This window comes from Eumetopias jubatus, unplaced genomic scaffold (assembly GCF_037043125.1).
Source record: "Eumetopias jubatus isolate StellerSeaLion01/CBP00866 unplaced genomic scaffold, mEumJub1_p1.0 scaffold_11, whole genome shotgun sequence".
NCBI classification, from domain to species: Eukaryota; Metazoa; Chordata; class Mammalia; order Carnivora; family Otariidae; genus Eumetopias; species Eumetopias jubatus.
The window spans coordinates 98,088,738-98,102,168 of record NW_028274817.1 but is presented as its reverse complement, the minus strand read 5'-3'; positions in this window follow the sequence as shown (position 1 = coordinate 98,102,168).

The following is a 13,431-nucleotide window of genomic DNA, read 5'->3' as shown; positions in this document are numbered from 1 at the left end:
ACAGACTTTGGGACCTGGGACCTTATTGTTCTCCAGCCAAACTTAGTATCAGCAAGCCCACATTCCCTAGGAAGCAGGAAGACAGCAAAATGTCCAGATGTGCAGTCATATTGTCCAGTGAAATATCAGGCAATATTGTCCAGAAGGTCCCAAACAATGTATCTTTAGGATTCCATGATTCCAGAGATGCATTTCTACCCCCAAATATTTAATGATATAACAATTTCATAGCATATTTCCCCCTTGAATTTTAGGGTGACATCAAAACATGAAAATTTGGAAAAATATAGTATTTTATAGGAAGAGAAAAATCTTGATTGAGATCTCAGAATTTATATTGGTATCATTCACTACATTCAGTGACAGAAGGCATTATATCAAACAACAGAAAAGCAGGTGAAGAAACTTAAAATATATATATATAAAAGCCTCATTTGTTGTTCCCACTTTGACTAATTATCTAAGTAAAAGTTGTAAGATATAAATAATATCTATCTTTAAATCATATATTGTGGTTGGTTTTAAAATTATGTTCAAAAATTTTTGACACTTCTCTCTTCAAGAGGTGGACAATAATTCCCTTCTTCTGGAGTATGGCTCACTAACTGTTCTAATGACAAGAAAACTTCACATGTTGGTGATTTCCAAGTTTAGCTTATTTGTTTAACGGCTTCCATTTTAAGTTCTCTCTCTCTTTCTCTTCCTCTTTCTCTTTCACTTGCTCTCTATTTCCGATCACTTACCCCAGAAGAAACAAGCTGCTATTTATGAGAAACACTATGGATAGGCAATGTGGCAAGGAACTAAGGCCTCCTGCCAAATGTCAGTGAGAAGCTAGGGCCTGCCAGCAACCACGTAAGTGAGCTATGAAGTGCATTCCCCAGCCTTCTTCGAGCTTTAAGATGGCTACCACCTGGCCCACAAATTGACTACAACCTCATAGGAGAATGAGCCAGAAACATACCTAAACCAATCCCTCAAGAACTGTGTGATAAATATTAGTGCTAAATTTTGGAATAAGTTACTATGCAACAGTAACTAATATGTGTGTGTATATATATATATGGGGGGAATAGGGAAAGAGGGAGGAGAGGAGAGACAGAAAGAGAAAGAGACATAGAGACAGAGGGAGAGAGAGAGGGGACTTTTTGGCAAGTAAAATTTCTATATTGATGAAAAGGAAGATATATTTTGGACAGGGAAAATTCTAAAAATACAGTATGTAATAATACCTATGTCTGTTTTAAGACAGTAGATCAGAGACCACCGTGGAAACAAATAGTGTGGCTATTACATAAATATCCCTAATGGCAAACTCACAATTACATAATAAAACAATTCCATATGGTTAACAATGAAAGATGATTCAAAGCTGAAATATCCAGATGGAAAAGGTGAAATTAACATAATTATAACACTTCCAGCATTAGAAAGCATATAGCTCAATCTTATTTTTTTTAAATTAGGCAAAGACATTAGAGAGCATTCATGGTTTCCCCTCTAAGTAATTCACTGTTTAAGCTTGGATTAGATAACTCTCTTAAACTCACTCAAAATACTATTTTAGACTATTTTTATATTAATCTGTGAATAGAAACCAAGAACATTTCCATATTAAAGAAAATAGTTACAAATATATTGGCTATAAAATACACCCAAAATAGTTGCCATTTAGTATTTTATATTTTTAACAAAGCTAGATTTAGATCATAATATAAATGCCAGTATTTTGTCTAGGTGGAATAAGAATCTTCTAAAACATTTACTATAATTTTATTAGAATAAGCTTGATTATACAGTTAAGGGTGTAAATTTCAGTAGAATTATAATGGGAAAACAAACATAAAAAGGTCAAATTATTGCTATCTTCTTACTCTTTAGTGTTCCTAAAGATCTACGAGTTGTTTCGTGACTTTGCAGCTCAACCTTATAAAGGTTACCAAAGTTAGTAATTCTCTCAAGCGTTCCTACTGATGCAGAGAAAGACAAAAGCTTGGGGATATGATTATACTTGAATTTACATTTTGAGTCTGAATTACTGAAGACTTCAACTTGCTTGTTTAAAAAAATCATAATCTTGGAAACCTTTGTGGGCTGCTAATATATGTATATACACCAAATAATCTTATTTGTATTAAAGCATCCAAACTGCTATTGGAGATAAAGAAGTATAATATGATCTGCAGATATAAGTTTTAATACTGTCACAGTAATGAATCCCATTGCAAAGTAGAAATTCTGTCTTATTAACAGAATTTTTGGTTCCTTCTGTACCTTGACATTGTGTAAGGCTTTTCTCTTCATTAAAGTCTATGTGATGACTTTCTAACACCATCCACAAAAGGAAATCATAATGGATTAAAGACCTAAATGTGAGACCTGAAACCATAAAAATTCTAATAGGGAACATAAGCAGTAATTTCTTTGACATTGGCCATAGCAATATTTTTCTAGCTATGTCTCCTAAGGCAAAGGAAACAAAAGCAAAAATAAACTATTGAGACTACATCAAAATAAAAGCTTTTGCACCATGAAGGAACCCATCAACAAAACAAAAAGACAACCTACTGAGTGAGAGAAGGTATTTGTAAATGATATATCTGATAAGAGACTAATATCCAAAATATATATAAAGAACTTACACAACACCCAAAAACCTAAAAATCTGAGTAAAAATGTACAGAGGACTTCAATTTTTCCAAAGGAAACATACAGTGGGCCAATAGACACATGAAAAGATGCTCAATATCACCAATCATCATGGAAACATAAATCAAAACCATAACTAGGTAACACCTCACACCTGTCAGAATGGCTAAAATCAGCAACACAAGAAACAACAAGTGTCAGTGAGAATGTAAAGAAGGAACACTCATGCACTATTGGTGGGAATACAAGTTGGTATAGCCACTGTGGATAACACAATAGAGGTTCCTCAAATAATTAAAATAGAAATACACTGTGATCTAATAATTCCACTACTGGGTATTTACCCAAAGAAAGCAAAACTCTAATTTGAAAAGATGTATGGACCCTTGCATTTATTGCAGCATTATTTACAATAGCCAACTTATGGAAGCAACCTAAATATCCACTGAAAGATGAATGGATAAACAAGATGTGAAACACACACACACACACACACACACACACACACACACACACACACACACACGAATATTATGCAGCCATAAAAAAGGATGGACTTGTGACATTCGCAAACATGGGTGGACCTAGAGGATATTATGCTAACAGATGTAAGTCAGACTGAGAAAGACAGAAACCACAAGATTTTATTTGTATGTACAATCTAAAAAAAAAAAAAAAAAACAAGTAAATAAACAAACCAAAGGCAGAATCTGACCTATAAATGCAGAGAACAAACTGATGGTTGCCAAAGAGAAGAGGGATAGGGGAGATGCACAAAAATGAGTGAAGGGAATTGGGAGATACAAGCTTCCCATTACAGAATAAATAAGTCATGAGAATAAAAGGTACAGCCTAGGGTACATAATCACTGATACTGTGATAATGTCATATGGTGACAAATGGTAGCTACACTTGTGGTGAGCATAACATAGACAGATGTTGAATCACTAAGCTGTACATCTAGAACTAATTAACACTGTGTGCTAACTATACCCAAATAAGAAGATTAAAATAAAATTTATGAAATTATATATTTATATATTAAATATATCAAAACCTGTAATGCCAAAAAAGTCTACATAATGATTAAACTACAAGGTTTTAAATGATTAAATACACATTAATATATCCTATCACTTTGTATAAATACATAAATTAAGGAGTTAACAAACAGGTAATCTTTATTTGAAATTCCCACAAAGAGAAACCTAAATTTTTATCATGATAGCTACTGTTACAACTAATACTCTGTATTTGGCAAATCTTAATTTTGATGGACACTAAATATTCCAAAAGAGACTTTCTGGTCTATCATGTCATTATGAGTTCAGCACATTTCTATTAATAAACTAGAATCCCTAATAAGAAGTACATTAATTATATTTGTTAATGACAGTGAAGCATGCAACCACTATTAGTGACTACAGAGAATTACAACAGACTTAGCAAATTTAGACCAAAGAGAATTTTAGCAGTATATGTACCTATATATGATGTTTTTCCTCTTATAGAGGAAATAATTCTATTTGCAAGACCATAATTAACTTGATAAAGTATGTAGAAATTTGTGAATGTGAGGAACTCTCTTGAGAATTCTTTTTCACTTTGTATTCATTCTTTCATAGTTAATTTCCCTGAATGCTCCTTTTGTTCTCTATGTGGCTTTTAGTTACTTTCCCTCTTATCACTAGGGCTACCGAGTATCTTATAAAAGGTGTTGGTGCCTCGCTCCTAAAGGATGAGAAAATCTTACCAAAGTCAGACTCATATACTCTAGTACCCTTTCCATTTCTAACTTATTGTGTTTGTTTGCTTTCTATATATTGGCTTTGATTCTTCAAGTTGATGCCTCAAATGAACTTTCTACCTGGATTTCCATTATAGTTTTATTCCTGATCCTGTTTGTTTGTACATTCATTCATACATTTATTAAGGATCCATTACTATTTTTATTTAATTGACATTTACTGATTCCTCTGATGTATCAGATACAGTACAAACCAAGAATACCAACATCAATGAACAGGGCAGAAACAATCATCACCTTTATGGCACTTTAGCAAGAAAGAGTCATTCTACAAAGCTATTTAATTTAGATGGTAATATGTGTTATGAAGGAAAACAGCACAAAAAACTAAGGTTGAAATGCTGGGATAATAATCAAGGTCTACAAAGGAAGAAAAATCTTCACTATAAAAACAGTATTTAGGCAAAAACAATTTTAAGTAGCAGGAATTAACCACAGGAAGGAAGTAAAAAAAAGTAAGAAATCCAGGCAAAGGAAGTAGCACATTGGAAAGCCTTGGCAAATACAAACCTGATGGAGAAACTGAAAATTGGTAATGTGTCTGCAGTAGAGCGAGGAAGGGAGAAAATAGCAAGAGATGAGGCTGAGAAATTGGGCAACAGTCAGAGATTTGTAGGCTATATTATGGATTTTAGATTTTATTCTAAGTGCATTTAGTTGATGGAAAGCTAGAGCAGTGTAAAATTAGTTAGTTGGTAATCCTTAGATTTCTTTCATGGTTTGCTTTAAAGTTGTGATCTCAGGGCGCCTGGGTGGCTCAGTTGGTTAAGCGACTGCCTTCAGCTCACGTCATGGTCCTGGAGTCCCAGGATCGAGTCCCACATCGGGCTCCCTGCTCAGCAGGGAGTCTGCTTCTCCCTCTGACCCTCTTCCCTCTCATGCTTCCTATCTCTCATTCTCTCTCTCTCTCAAATAAATAAATAAAATCTTAAAAAAAAAAAAAAGTTGTGATCTCAGGAAACTGCAGTTCTAATGAGGATGTTAGATATAAAACTAGCTAAGTGGCTCTCAGGATCCAAGCTTGAGTCAGTTGTTTTGGTACTCATTTGTTACAGAATAAATAGGTCAGATATTTATTCAGTAAGCTTTAAGCTACATTGCTTATAGCAAGTTTAATATAATATTTCAGTGATTTTATTGGAAATTACCATTTACAATATAAATAAATTAAATAACTGTGAATGAGGGTTTTTAAAAGTAGACAAGGTTTGCACAGAAAACTATTCAGCATTAAAAAGTATATAAAAAATAGATAACATCATACTTAATAGCGAGAAACTTGAAGCTTTACCATTAAGATAAGACAGACACAAGGTAAGTATGGGATATTCCATCTCTACTCCTTTTAAAATTGTACTGAAAGTTCTAGCTAATGAAATAAGAAAAGTAAATAAATAAAAAGGTATATAGATTGGGGGGAGGAGCAAGATGGTGGAGGAGTAGAGACCTAAATTTCATCTGGTCCCAGGAATTCAGCTAGATAGGGATCAACCCATTCTGAACACCTACAAACTCAACAGGAGATGGAAGAAAAGAATAGCAGCAACTCTCTAAACAGAAAAGTGACCACTTTCTGGAAGGTAGGACATGTGGAGAAGTGAATCCAAGGCGGTATTTGGGAAGATAGACAGCGGGGGAGGGGGCCTCCATCAGCTGCTACCAGTAAGCGATAGAGCAGTGGCACACAAAATCGGAAATTTTAGAAGTCTGCTCCACTGAGGGACGTCGCTCCAGTGGCTAAGCCGGGGGTAGAACACTCACTGGGACAGTGTGGTCTCAGGACCCTCGGGGTCACAGAAAGACTGGGGGTGCCTGAGTGCGGCAGAGCTCCCAGGGATTGGAGCTGGGAAGCCGGCTGCAAAGACAGAGCCAAGGAGCGGGCTCTCAGCTCGGGGTTGCCATAAACATGGATCTGCAGCACAGTCAGGCCACTGCTCTTCCAGCAGGGACCCAACAAGCGGCAGATCCCGGGAGACTCCCCTTCCTCCCCCGGGAGGAGCGGCGCGGGAGCGCACTGCAGGGATCTGCTGGGTTTGGAGACTCCACACGGGGTCGTGTGCCAGAGATAGAAATGCTCATCACCGGCCTGGTAACCAAAGAGTGCAGCCAGAGACCGGGGAGATAGGAGTGATTGACTGCTTTTCTCTGGGGTGCACTTAGAAGTGGGGCCCCAAGTTCTCAGCTCCTCTGGGGCAGAGATTGGGAGGCTGCCATTTGCACTCTCGTCCTCCAAAGCTGTTCGGAAAGCTTGCAGGGAACAAAAGCTCTGGAGAGCAAACCCAAGCAGATTACTTAGCCCACCCCCCCCGAGGGCGGGACAATTCTACCTCCAGCAAAGACACTTGAGAACCATGGCAACAGGCTCCTCCCCCAGAAGATCAGCAAGAACAGCCAGCCAAGACCAGGTTTACCAATCAATGAGAATGGAAGAACTCCAGCACTAGGGGAATATAGCACATAGAATTCATGGATTTTTTTACCCCTGATTCTTTAGTCTTTCAAAGTTAATTTTTTTATATTCTTTTTTCTTTTTTTTTGAATTTTTATTTTTCCCTTTTTCAAACAACATCTTATCAATCCCATTTTTAAAAATGTTATTTATTTTTCATTTTTAGAGTCATATTCTTTCCCTTCATAGTAGCTAACCTTATTTTTGGAGTATATCTATATATCTATCTATATAGATATATAGATATATAGATATAAGTTGTTCTCTCTTTAAAATTTTGGGATACAGTTTCTTCTAAAAGACCAAAATATACCCTGAATCTCTAGTGTATGGCTTTGTTCTAGTCTCCTGCCTGATCACATTCTCTCTTTTTTTTTTTTAAATTTCTCTTCTTTCTAATTTTCAAGCAACTTCTTATCGATTCCTTTTATAAAATCTTTTATAATTTTCATCTTTACAGTCATATTCCATCCCTTCATCCTATTTACCCTTATTTTTGTACATATATAAGCTTTTTTCTTTTTCTTTAAAATTTTCTTTAAAATTTTGGGAGGCAGGTTCTTCTAACACACCAAAATAGGCCCAAAATCTAGTGTGTGGCACTGATTTATTCACCAGCCTGATCATATTTGATCACATTCTTTTTTTTTTCTTTTTCTTTTTTTCCCTTTCTTTTCCCCCAGTTTCAGGTCTCTTCTGATTTGTTTAGTGTATATTTTTCTGGGGTTATTGTTACCCTGTTAACATTTTGTTCTCTCATTCATCTATTCTCTCTGGACAAAATGACAAGACGGAAAAAATCACCTCAAAAAAAAGAACAAGAGTCTGTACCGACTGCCAGGGACCTAATCAATACGGACATTAGTAAGACGTCAGAACTACAGTTCAGAATGACAATTATAAAGATACTAGCTGGGCTTGAAAAAGCATGGAAGATATTAGAGAAACCCTTCCTGGAGAAATAAAAGAATTAAAATCTAACCAAGTCAAAATCAAAAAGGGTATTAATGACGTGCAATCAAAAATGGAGTCTCTAACTGCTAGGATAAATGAGGCAGAAGAGAGAATTAGTGATATAGAAGACGAAATGATGGAAAATAAAGAAGCTGAGAAAAAGAGAGATAAACAACTACTGGATCCCGAGGGCAGAATTTGAGAGATAAGGGATACCATAAGAGGAAACAATATTAGAATAATTGGGATCCCAGAAGCAGAAGAAAGAGAGAGAGGGGCAGAAGGTGTATTGGAGCAAATTACAACAGAGAACTTCCCTAATCTGGGGAAGGAAAGAGGCATCAAAATCCATGAGGCACAGAGAACCCCCTCAAAATCAGTAAATAGGTCAACACCCCGACATCTAATGGTAAAACTTCTGAGTCTCAGAGACAAAGAGAAAATCCTGAAAGCAGCTTGGGACAAGAGGGCTGTAAACTACAATGGTAGAAACATTAGATTGGCAGCAGACTTATCCACAGAGACCTGGCAGGCCAGAAAGGACTGGCATGATATATTCAGAGCACTAACTGAGAAAAATAGGCAGCCAAGAATACTATATCCAGCTAGGCTGTCATTGAAAATAAATGGAGAAATAAAAACTTCCAGGACAAACAAAAACTAAAGGAATTTGCAAACACGAAACCAGCCCTACAAGAAATATTGAAAGGGGTCCTCTAAGCAAAGAGAGAACCTAAAAGTAACATAGACCAGAAAGGAATACAGACAATATACAGTAACAGTCACCTTAGACAATATAATGGCACTAAATTCATATTTTCAATAGTTACCTTGAATGTAAATGGCCTAAATGCCCCACTCAAAAGACACAGGGTATCAGATTGGATAAAAAAATAAGACCCATTGATACGCTGTCTGCCAGAAACTCATTTTAGACCCAAAAACACCTCCAGATTGAAAGAGAGAGGGTGGAAAAACATTTACCATGCTAATGGACTTCAAAAGAAAGCTGGGGTGGCAATCCTTATATCAGACAAATTAGATTTTAAACCAAAGACTGTAAGGGATGAGGAAGGACACTATATCATACTTAAAGGGTCTATCAAACAAGAAGATCTAACAATTGTAAATATCTATGCCCCTAATATGGGAGAAGCCAACTATATAAGCCAATTAATAACAAAAGCAAAGACACACATCGACAACAATACGATAATAGTAGGGGACTTTAACGCCCCCCTCACTGAAATGGACAGATCATCTAAGCAAAAGATCAGCATAGAAATAAAGACTTTAAATGACATACTGGACCAAATGGACTTCACAGATATATTCAGAACATTCCATCCCAAAGCAGCAAAATACACATTCTTCTCTAGTGCCCATGGAACATTCTCCAGAATAGATGATATCCTAGGTCACAAATCAGGTCTCAACTGGTACCAAAAGACTGGGATCATTCCCTGCGTATTTTCGGACCACAATGCTTTGAAACTAGAGTTCAATCACAAGAGGAAAGTTGGAAAGAAGTCAAATACATGGAGGCTAAAGAGCATCCTGCTAAAGAATGAGTTAACCAGGAAATTAAAGGAGAATTTAAAAAATTCTTGGAAACAAATGAAAATGAAAACACAACTGTTCAAAATCTTTGGGATACAGCAAAGGCAGTCCTAAGAGGAAAGTATATAGCAATACAAGCCTTTCTCAAGAAACGAGAAAGGTCTCAAATACACAACCTAACCCTACACCTAAAGAAGCTGGAGAAAGAACAGCAAATAAAGCCTAAATGCAGCAGGAGAAGAGAAATAATAAAGATCAGAGCAGAAATCAATGAAATAGAAACCAAAAGAACAGTAGAATAGATCCACGAAACTAGGAGCTGGTTCTTTGAAAGAATTAACAAGATTGATAAACCCCTGGCCAGACTGATCAAAAAGAAAAGAGAAATGACCCAAATCAACAAAATCATGAATGAAAGAGGAGAGATCACAACCAACACCAAAGAAATACAAACAATTATAAGAACATATTATGAGCAACTCTAGGCCACCAAATTAGATAATCTGGAAGAAATGGATGCATTCCTAGAGATGTATCAACTACCAAACCTGAACCAGGAAGAAATAGAAAACCTGAACCGACCTATAACCACTAAAGAAATTAAAGCAGTCATCAAAAATCTCCCAACCAACAAAAGCCCAGGGTCAGATGGCTTCCCAGGGCAATTCTACCAAACATTTAAAGAAGAATTAATACCTACATTCTGTAACTGTTCCAAATAATAGAAATGGAAGGGAAACTTCCAAACTCATTTTATGAGGCCACCATTACCTTGATCCCAAAACCAGACAAAGACCCCATGAAAAAGGAGAATTATAGACCAATATTCCTGATGAATTATGGATGCAAAAATTCTCAAAAAAATACTAGCCAATAGGATCCAACAGTATATTAAAAGGATTATTCACCACGACCAAGTGGAATTCATTCCTAGGCTGCAAGGTTGGTTCAACATCCGCAAATCAACCAATGTGATACAATACATTAATGAAAGAAAGAACAAGAACCATCTGATACTCTCAATAGATGCAGAAAAAGCATTTGACAAAGTACAGCATTCTTTCTTGATTAAAACTCTTCACAGTGTAAGGATAGAGGATACATACCTCAATATCATAAAAGCCATCTATGAAAAACCCACAGTGAATATCATTCTCAATGGGGAAAAGCTGAGAGCTTTCCCCTAAGGTCAGCCACACGGCAGGGATGTCCACAAGATTGATAAACCCCTATAGGGATGTCCCTATAGAATGTACAATACCAAGAGTAAACCATAATGTAAACTATGGGCTTTGGGTGAATATGATGTGTCAATGTAGGTTCATCTTATGTAACAAATGTACCATTCTGGTAGGGGATGTTGATAATGGGGGAGGCTGTGCATGTGTAGAGACAGGAAGTATATAGGGTATCTCTGGACCTTCCCCTCAATTTTGCTGGGACCTTCAGACTTCAAAAAAAGTCTTAATAAAAAAATAAGCAAATGGAAGGATATATCATATTTATGAATTGGAAGAATCTATATTGTAAACATGTTAATTCTGACAAATTCACATATACTTTCAGTGAAATCCCAATTAAATTTGTAAGGACTTCTTTTTGGTTAAAATTTAAAAGCCAATTCTTAATTAAATTAAATTAATTAATTAATTTGAGGTGGGGAGGGGCAGAGGGAGAGGGAGAGAATCTTAAGCAGGCTCCTGCCCAGTGCAGAGCCCAATCTCACCACCCTGAGATCATCACCTGAGATGAAATCAAGAGTCAGATTTTTGGGCACCTGGGTGGCTCAGTTGGTTAAGTGACTGCCTTCGGCTCAGGTCATGATCCTGGAATCCCCGGATAGAGTCCCACATTGGGCTCCCTGCTCGGCAGGGAGTCTGCTTCTCCCTCTGACCCTCTCCCCTCTCGTGGTCTCTCTCTATCTCATTCTCTCTCTCAAATAAATAAATAAAATCTTTAAAAAAAAAAAAGAGTCAGATGCTTAAATGCCTGAGCTACCCAGGCACTCCAAAAGCTGATTCTTACTTTTATATGAAAATTCAAGGAATGAAGGCTAACCAAAAAAGAATGAAGGGGGAGAAATCGGAGGGGGAGATGAACCATGAGAAACTATGGACTCTGAGAAACAAACTGAGGGTTCTAGAGGGGAGGGGGGTGGGGGGATGGGTTAGCCTGGTGATGGGTATTAAAGAGGGCATGTTCTGCATGGAGCACTGGGTGTTATACACAAACAATGAATCATGGAACACTACATCAAAAACTAATGATGTAATGCATGGTGATTAATATAACATAATAAAAAAAAGATCTAAGTGAAGAATAATACAGGAGGAGTCATTTTAAAGGACACCAAGGCTTATTACAAAGCCTCTATAATTAGTACAGTGTGCTTTTCATCCAAGGATAAAATGTGGGTCAATGGAATAGTACAGTGTCAAGAAACAAACATGCATATACATGTGAACATATGTTAATGACAAAAATTTATGCAGATTATGGGGAAAATGCTATTTGTCTTCTTTTGTTTGTTTTAAAATAAGTGACATTACGTTAGTTGAATATTCATATAGAAAAAAAAAAACTTGACCCTTACATCACTTTTTCACAAAAAGTAATATCTGATGGATTGTAAATCTGAATATGGAAGATAAAACAACAAATTTTCCAGGAAAAAACTACGTAGTTTCTTTGTAATGAAATTGATGTTGAATACTCAAAATATTTAGCATCATAGCATTTTCTATCCTTGCTGCCTATTATCAAGAGGAATTTAGTATTTTGGATGTTTTCTAAAAACTACTTTGTAATCCTCTCCAACCTTTTGTAAATCAACTTTGGTATCTTACAATGATTATTGAACTTATTTGTAAATATGTAAATGTTTTCTTAAAGTTTAGGTGTCTTTTACTCAAAATGATTCGGAAATCTTTCATCAGAGTATTGAATGAATACAGCACAAAGGAGTTCAAGTTCATATTTTGAAGCTATAAGCGTAATGAAATAATTGAAAAAAGCTTAGAAACTTAGTGGCATTGATTCCTACTAAAGCAAGTAGGAACTGAACAAATAAAATAATCAAAGTATAAATGTCCATGAGATCATCTGAAATCCTGCAATGCTGTTGTGCAATATCTCAACCTGCGGAATGAATCCTTTGATCAACCACCTATTTTTACCTGGTTACATTTATATTCTGTACTGCAATGAAAGGAAATCAGAGAAGTTTTTAGTATCTAAATTTGAAAACCTTCAAAATAATTATAAAAAGACATAAATTATTTGACTCCTATTTGTTAAATTATTTTTAAGAAAGATATTCTAAACTGAGGCAAAAATCTAACTGTGAAAATATTGGGGCAGAAATGCATACATATTTAACTATAAAAACAGAACTGTGAATATCCTGTATATAGCAGAATTTCCTCTGAGTTTAATAGATACGGTGGCACCTATAGTTGTAATATTTTCTTGATGAGAATATTAAGACTATGGACTCTGAGAAACAAAATGAGGGTTTTAGAGGGGAGGGGGGTGGGAGGATGGGTTAGCCCAGTGATGGGTATTAAGGAGGGCACGTACTGCATGGAGCACTGGGTGTTATACAAAAACAATGAATCGTGGATCACCACATCAAAAACTAATGATGTGTTGTATGGTGACTAACACAACATAATAAAATAAAATTTAAAAAAAAGAGAATATTAAGGACTACAGGGAATACTCAAAAGTACAAAATACTTTAAATTCTAACTATAAAATGCAATTTTAAAGAATATGACAAGTTTTGCTAAGTGATGAGTTAAGTTAAATTCATTGAATACCTAGATCACTTCCCAATGAGATAAAATAATAAAACATTAGGTACTTGAACATAAGTTTATCTATTTTTGTGTTATTACAGAGAAACTAAAGGTAAATTTGGTCTGTTAGCAAAACATGTTTTGTGCTTTATTGAAAGACTGTATATGAAGAAATACTTTTCTAAAGTATAAAAAGCATTAATAAATTTGCC